Source organism: Pyxicephalus adspersus, chromosome 6 (assembly GCF_032062135.1).
Source record: "Pyxicephalus adspersus chromosome 6, UCB_Pads_2.0, whole genome shotgun sequence".
NCBI lineage: Eukaryota > Metazoa > Chordata > Amphibia > Anura > Pyxicephalidae > Pyxicephalus > Pyxicephalus adspersus.
Window position 1 is genome coordinate 14,319,846 of NC_092863.1, and position 9,051 is coordinate 14,328,896.

A 9,051-nucleotide genomic window follows, 5' to 3' on the forward strand; every position below is an offset into this window, starting at 1 on the left:
AAAATCCTGGTCTATATACTACAAACAAGCTAAAGCTTTCAATATTTTTTTAATGGAGTCCTAACAGAAACGATCCACCTAAGCTGCACACACACGTGCAATAATTATCATTGGAAACAAACGACTAACCTTTGTCCGATAATTGTTAACAAAAAAAGTGCACGGCGACTTACCAACGACGCCAACCAAAGAGGAAAGTCGCTGGAAACGAACGACCGTCCCAGCGGATCTGATTTGGCGGAGACCGTTTGCTATCTATCGTGTGTACAGTCGGAGAGTGATCATGAATGTTTCTGAGCATGGGCAATGAACGAACGTTCATTACATGGTGCTTCACCGTGTGTATATGTATTTATCGTTCAACAAATGCATCTAGCGTGTGTACATTATCTTTAAACGATCGAATCGTTACAGCATGTACAGAATCGGACACTATTCGATCGTTAATTGTTAATAATCGTTGATCGTTTATTTTCAAACGATAATTATTGCAGGTGTGTACCTAGCCTTACTCTCTGGGCCCTTCCCAAATCACCTACTAGGAGTAGGAGGAAAATGTACCCGAAAAAAATATTTTACATCTGATCACATTAGATATCACCATCTAAGAGGCAAAATTATGAGAAGACATTCTAGTACAGCATTTCTCAAACACCTTAGGGTTCCTCTTTAGGTTCCTAGGGGTTCCATGAGCTGTGAGCAATGGTAAATGGATCCGATATCTACACTGACCTCCAGAGCAAGGGGTCAAATTTCAATATCTAAGCATGTACCACCACACCACCTGGTAGGGGGTTGCTAACAAAACTATCTATACTACGTGACACTAGGTATGCTGGATTCTTTCATTTAAACCCTCCTTAATTTATTGGACATGCTAAGGTATGATGGGCTGTTGGTATAATGTCTTTTAGTAGGGGTTCACCAAGATCCAGATAACTATTTCAATGGTTCCTCGGGGGTAAAAAGATTAGGAAAGGTTGCTCTAGTCCATCACAATGACCTCTTCTTTGGCTGCTCTGCATTTTCAAGAATAGGATGTAGACATCTTCCCTACCTACCGTGTTTCCCCGAAAATAAGACCTACCCCGAAAGTAAGACCTAGCACTATTTTCTAAACCTGCCCTAATATAAGACCTACCTCGAAAATAAGACCTAGTGTAAATCTGTCCAGTTCAGAAAAAAAACCCACCCAAAACTGTAATTCAGCCTAAAAAATCTAAAGCTTAATACCCCCATCTAAAATTTAAAACCCTAATCTAAAGCTTAATAATCCGCACGCAAGCCCTAGCGCCCCCCCCGCACGCGGGGGTCCGTAACAGCCAGCCCACCCCTGCTCAAGATCCCCCTTACCTACATACAGCAGGTCAGAGGAGAAAAAGAAAAGAAAAGCATACATAAATTAAAAACCGGAGGACAGTACTGACCGAGTCGTGTTCTTTCCCTGTGAAGGCAGCGGGACACTGAAAGAAAGCATGCGGCAGTGCACACTTCGGAGCCGATGCTTTCTTTCTAGTTCCGGCTCCTGTCACAGGCGGAAGGATACTACATGCACTCCGCCTGTCAGAAGCCAGAACTCGGGCTCGCGTCTTCCGAAAGGTAAGTTTTTTTTTATTTTTAAGACCTACCCCGAAAATAAGACCTAGTGTGTTTTTGGGAGCCAAAAAAAAATATAAGACAGTGTCTTATTTTCGGGAAAACACGGTAGGTGTGATGAGCAGTAAACTGCTATAAGGTTTATAGAAGCATAATGCTCAGTTTAGGTGCATTTGGGTGTCATTGGGGAAAGGTAAGGGGAGCCTGAATTGTGTAAGAGGACCTCCAATTTTGGTGAAAGGTGTATTTTTACAGGTTCGCATGAGAACATAGATTATACTTTCACAACTCAGCTCACGAAACCCCTTGCCACATCTGGAGGAACCCCATGGTCGAGAATGGCTGTAATAGATTGTATATTATCCAACAATAAAATAATACACAAGCACATGTAGTATATAAAAAAACACTGCAGGTGTATTTACAAAGAGGTAAAAAGCCCTCTGTGCGATAATCTTGTTGTCTTTATGAGACGATCACTGCAGTAGGAAAAGTAAAAGCACCCAAAGCCGATAAGTAAATGGAATTGAACAAGCCCATTCAGTAAGCACAGAATCCATACATAACCTCTGGTTGTGTATTGAACAATGAACAAGGGCTCCATGATTTCACTAGGCCAGGCCAGTATCTCTCAGGGATTCTGGGCTACAGATATGGTCAATCTTTACAGTCTCCGGAAGGAAGTACAGGCAGCAATGTTCAAAGCCTCCTCTCTGATCGGGCAAACAAAGGATTAAAGTCAAGCTGGGCAGATGCTGCCCTTTATCTGTGAGCATTCTGATAGTAGCAATTAACCCGAGAGACAGAAAGCTTTTAATGTAGCTGTGTAGTAAGTAAAAAGCAATCAACACATCGACCGTTATCTATTTACAAAGCTCTGTATTTGGACAGAGGAAAGGCTGCTGTGAAGAAGGTCCAGGGGAAACCTCATAGTTCCAAACAACATACTTGGGGTGCAACTCAAAAAAACTTCTAAAGTCAGGCAGAGATGTTTGCTGGATTAAGACCACTAAATCTCAAAAATAGTTTACCAGATTTCAATTGTGGTGGCTGCAATAAAGTTATTAAGGTCTTAAAAGCCCCCTACTCATCAACACCCTATTGATATTGAATTGAAAAAAATGAATGGTTTTTCATTACATGCCTTATTTTAGATCCAGGGACATCATCACTTTGTTTCGCCACCCACATATGGTCCTGAGCCTCCATAATTGAACTGAAATCCAATGAAAACAATTGGGTGGGCCATTGACATGGGGGATGGGGAAGAAAGGGCCAGATGACGTCATCTGGCCTGGAATTGAAGCGAGTTTCATCTAACATGGTGCAGCCTTCAATGTACATCATGGCACACAATGTTCGAAGTGTACAGTGAAATCAGAGAAACAAGAAGAGTACCCTGTACAATTTCATAAGACTAAGAGGAAGGCTGGGAGTTCCAAGTTTTATTATTTTAATATTAGATATTCATTAACCTTTTTCCACAAAAAATATTAAATCAAGCTGGGTTTTTTTTTTGGCCTACTACGGTCTAGGGCCACAAAAAGTGATCTGCTATCAATTCAGTACTTGGAATAGTCCAATCCATTTTAAGACCAGTGATCTGTTCCAAAACATGGCACACAATTATACAATATTCTGCCCTTATAGGGTGGGGATGGAGGGGATACTGCGGGACAGATGGGTGCTCCAGATCACATTTCCTTGTTTAGGTATATACATTACGCTCCCTTCACTTGTTCTTTTCAAAGGTCAGTAATTTAGCCCCATGGGTGTTAAAGACTTACAGCGCCTATTTTCAGATCTGGCGAGACGTAACCGACCAATGGAGACCTTCTGACTAATCAACACTTGCTAACGAAGTCTGTGTTAATTACTTATTGATAACAAACTAACAAGTCATTCCGCTCATCTTCCTAATCAATATGCCTCTGTTCTGGACATGCTTAATTAACCTTCGTTGAATTGTAGGATTGATGAGGCCCATGGACCGGCCTATGTAATATATTTGTGGTGTCTAGGGGGTATGACGATAATGGGTGCTAAAAGAAAAACTCTACATTTGTATGTCAATTATCTAAAATAAAGGGCCAGGTGTAGTGTGTATGGTAAGTCAATACAATGCATCAATCCTGTTGTCTAAATGTAAATTATTACATCACTGTGACATCACTTTCTATACTGGAAAACCATGTAGCATACAGAATTGACCGTGTTTTCGTCTGTTTTCTAGTAAAACCTCTAGTAGGGCTTTGGTCATACAATCCCATACAAGCCTACAGCAGACAACAAAACTGCAGGATATTCAAGATAAAATTTGTTAACTCTCAAAGGTACTGCTCATTAAGGACAAATGTTCAAACTGGGCAAAAGAAAAAAAACAAACAAACAATCAAAGAGCAGTTTCAAGAGTAAGCACAATCAATGGTCAGCGTCTTGGTAGGGTGCCAGAATTGCCAGAAATGGTACCAGATTGATAATTCTAACTGCCACAATGTATCTATAGAGCAGTGTTGTCACCCTAAGACATGAAATGTGTACATATGTCACCTGCTCAAAGCCATTATTTGAGGGCCTACTGCCATTAGGTATACTTTTCGTGACCTATAGATACATCAATACCAGTAACTCGAATTTCCAAAATAAAGACACAGATTGCTTGATGCTGGTTCTAAATTGGCCACAGCAGCTCTTTTTGGAACAGCATTAAAATAAGTACCAGTAACATACCAACATACCAAAATCAACAGTGTTGGGTGGTCAGTGAACATAATACGTCACTAATTGCCACCCAACTGGCTTTTATATATTTATTATAATATACTTATCCGACCAAGCCTCAGGAAGAACCAACAACAACCCAGCAAACAGGAGCCACCTGATATGCCCATATTGCCAATATTCCCAAGTCTTCTAGAGACCCCAAAGAACCCTTAGAATTTGAAAAACTTTTATGACTTTAAAAACCTGAAACCAGATACTAAACTCCAAATTGTGGACAGGACAAATTTATCTTCTCGTAGTACATCCTACTGCCATCTCTTTCCTACGTAAATAGCATAATATGTGCCTGGTCAGTCACATGTGGACGGGACAACTTTATCTCCCACTTGACCTTCTTATTTCAACCCCATTATTGCTCCTGACCACCTCATATATTTACCCTTTCGAGACTATTCTTCCTTTTTGTCTTTTAGCCACCACAGCTCCAGATCCAACTTTATTTTAAATTACAAATAATTATTCTCATTAGCAAACCCCCATAACAATCCAACTATTTGTTCCTATCTTTTTCATGTTTCAATAGTTTGTCTCTCGATGAAGGGAGCAGGTTTCTTGTGTCACGTGATGATATTGCACAATGTGTTTGGACAGTTGTACATTTTGTGACATTACAAGCCCCGTGAGTCACCAGGAGTCATTGCCATAGACACAGCATGTGACATCAGTCACTTGATGAGATGGAATCTTTACCTGGGACACAGAGATAGCGAGTGCGTTGCTTTCTTTTGTAATATAATAAAGGAAAGAGTGATTTTCTGAGTAGCAAAGGATATGGAAGCATTAATAAATGGCGCAAGTGGAAAAAGGACATTTTTTGTTTAGATGTTTTAGATTTTGATAAAGCCCAATTAAACCTAAAACTGATTTCCATTTAGGGGTGTAAGAGTTGGAGAAATGGAGTCACCCAATGGCTTCCATCTTCCTAAGACTATAGATGAAACTTTTATTTTCTGAACGCTGCATCTCCACTCCCTCCCTGAAGTTAGTGGTCTCCACAAACATGGGTAAGTAGAAGTTCTGGTAAGTATATCATATTATTTGAGCCATTGGCAAGTCTGAAATGTGAACAGAGAAGGGTGAAAGAGGAGATAATTTATAGATAATAATTTTAGCATGAGGGTTGTCTTGAGGACCAACAGTGTAACAACAAACAGGTTCTGAAACCACTATACTATGCCCAGCCAAAACAATAAAACCACCTGCTTACCTAAGATTATAGAGGTCCCCTTCTTGTGCCACCAAAACAGTTCTTACCCATCAAGGCATGGATGCCAAAAGATCTCCAAAAGTGGCCTGCAGCACCAGGTATCATGAGGTCAACCATAGATCCTGCCATCTTCTCATAGTACATCCTACTGTCATCTCTTCCCTATGTAAATCACATATATGCACCTGGCCATTCACCTGATCCAGGAGAAAATGTGATTAGTCAGACCAGACCACCTTCTTCCATAGATCTATGTTATGACACTCCCTTTCCAACTGTAAGTGCTTAGGAGGTGGGCATGACTCCATCACTGGTTCACCAGCTGTTCTTCCTTTAATCACTGGTAGGTACCAACCACTGCATACCAATAATACCCCACTTACCATTTTGGAGATGCTCTGACCCCTGGTTCTATACCCAGGATGATTTGGCCCATTGGTATGCTCCGACCCCTAGTTCTATACCCTGAATGATTTGGCCCATTGGTATGCTCTGACCCCCAGTTCTATACCCTGAATGATTTGGCCCATTGGTATGCTCTGACCCCCAGTTCTATACCCTGAATGATTTGGCCCATTGGTATGCTCTGACCCCCAGTTCTATACCCTGAATGATTTGGCCCATTGGTATGCTCTGACCCCCAGTTCTATACCCTGAATGATTTGGCCCATTGGTATGCTCTGACCCCCAGTTCTATACCCTGAATGATTTGGCCCATTGGTATGCTCTGACCCCCAGTTCTATACCCAGAATGATTTGGCTCTTTGGTAAAATCATACAGATCCTTACACTTGCCTGTTTTTGTTCTTTTCGACAGAACTTTAAAAACTTCCTGTTCACTTCCGTCTATTCAGACGGATACCATTATAAAAAAGGTAATCAATAGTGTTCACTACTCCTGTTAATATTTTTAGTGTTTTGGCTGTTTTGGGGTGGTTCATGGATTAAGTAATGAAACCTTTCACAGACCTAATTTTTTTATTACAATTATTTTATATTATGGAGAATTTAGCATGAACATCTGAGACATCTATAAAATGGCAGGAACACCTATAAGGCCAACCAGGACAGCAATCGAGTCAGAAGTTTTGGCAAGGAGATCTCACTATTGGACCTACAAGAAGTTAGAAGGTGACTCCTTATCTGAAGCCATCTAGAATCTAAGTATCACTTTGGGGTGGATTGATCCTTTAAGAATAAGAAAATTATTAAATAAGACTACTAGAGATATACCTATTACAAATGGATCTAAAGTGCTAGGCATAACTGCGTGATGTAGACTTGATAATAAATAATCGTATCATCATTTTTCTTCTGTTGATGTAATAAACATCTGCAGCTTTGATTCAGAGCAGACCCTGCCACATATCATATGTCTCCAGACCCGGGCTGCAGATCGGAGCAATAAAATATGAGTGAGATGGAATTAAATGGTAGGATGACACCCTGAAGGAAGCAATACATTTTGTGTTCTCAGCCATTTGCAGTCTTTGTGTACCACCCTAATGTGTTATTGTTTATGGTCTTCTAAATATCTATATCGATGGTGGACTGATAGATGAACAAGCCTGAATCTAATAGAAAGGGACAACAGGAAGAGCATTTTTTATGGGGAAAGGGTCAGCTCCACCATTAACATTTTAACAAATATCTACCCAACCTAAAGCATTGAAAGAATCTAGAAGAAAATGTGACAGGTGGCTGCAGTCTGATTATTACAGACAATGCAGATAAGCTGAACCCGTCTGCTAATTTTATGGGGTTACCAAAGAGCAAATTTATAGGTGTTCTATAAATGTTAAAAATTACATAACAAATATCTCAAAAGATCCCAAGTGTCCTTGTTTAAATATTTCCCTTCCATTGCAGTATTTGCCAACTGTTTTTTTTGACAATGGGCACCAGGGAGAACCTAAATAGAACAATAGTTCCGAGCAGGAAAAATGACAGGATTTTGATTGCAGAATGGACAGGCAATGTCGATAAAACATACTTACATGCCTGTTTACAATCTTTTGCTTTAAAGTGCACAGAGCTGGGCACGGGTAGGATGCCATGGCTGCCGGGACTGAATGAAGTCCTGTGCACATGTATGGGAACCCAAGCCTGGCCAATAAAGATTGTCCAAAATCCAACAAAAGAACTGGATGTGGAAGGTGGTGATGAAGCAAAGACGAGTGAGTAGAAATAAAAAATTGCAAAATGTTTTATGTCTGGCTGATGTATTCATTTTTGGAATTTTTTTATATTCAGAAAGGAGGCAGAGGATCAGTATACTACACAGGCACGATGGACATTATAGAGCCAGGTCAGCAATGACAGCTATTATCATTCAGTGAAAGATTAGATTAGACCTTCTGATCATTGGTATATTTAGAATTGCTGGAATATATGAAGCCAATGTTATTTACTTTGTGTAGTTTTTTTATGTAGATCACTTTAAATTGCAACGTGCGTGAAAGCTGCTCTTCAGTCTAAAATAGCATTCTTGGTCCTGTCTCTATTTGTGATGTTATTTTTGTTTGCAGTTGTCATGGAACACCCATTGCACTTTATAGAACCCAGTACAGGTAAAATCTTACATGCTGTTTTTCATGGAAGGATCCACATATACTGCTGGGAACAGCTCAGCCCAGGTATCAGGTGACTGCTCCTGCTAACAGCTCCAACGGGTACATTAATACTTTATTAGAGCACCATGAAGTGGATATATCTCCTGTCTGCTAAATGGTGCAGAAAAAACTTTCATGGAGCCGCGAGAGAGAGAGAGTGCTTTGTGCTTCCGGAATGAGACGGTCAACACCATCTGCCATCGGGGTCCACGCCCTCCATCATCAACCTGCTGTCCAGCAATACAACAGTTATGTGAAGTGCTTTGTCCCAGGCAAAGTTAGTATCTTAGCAGTTATTCTAAGATTAAAATAATTTGTTCTATAGAAGGGTCCATGTTCCCAATGCCAGCTTTCAGGGGTAATTATTGAGAAACTTGTTACAGCAGTTTTAAACCAAGTCTACCAAAATACTCAAAAATGCTGTGAATTTGCAGGCATTTTGCTAATCAAAAAACTTGACAGCGCTCTAACTTTTCCCATATCTAAGATTAGAAAAAAATTAAAAAATGTGGTTAGAGATACATAAATAGAAGAACATACAATTTATCTGCAATATCTTTTTTAAACAATTCTTTTGAATTGCATGTAGTCAACAGATCCTCACCATATTTTAAAGTCAACTTGTCCATTGATCATGCAGGGCAAATCTAAAGAAAAACTTGAATTCCGACCCCCACAGCTGCACACTTTTTGTTACTTCCCACCATACCATTTGCACACTGGAACTAAGCCTTGTCGAAGCTCCATGTCAATGTAGTTTGAGTTTTACAATGGGTTGCTGACATATTTTCCATCTCTATAGGACAGTACTGGCCTTCTGATTAGCTGGGGATGGCCCAACTTTCATGTGCT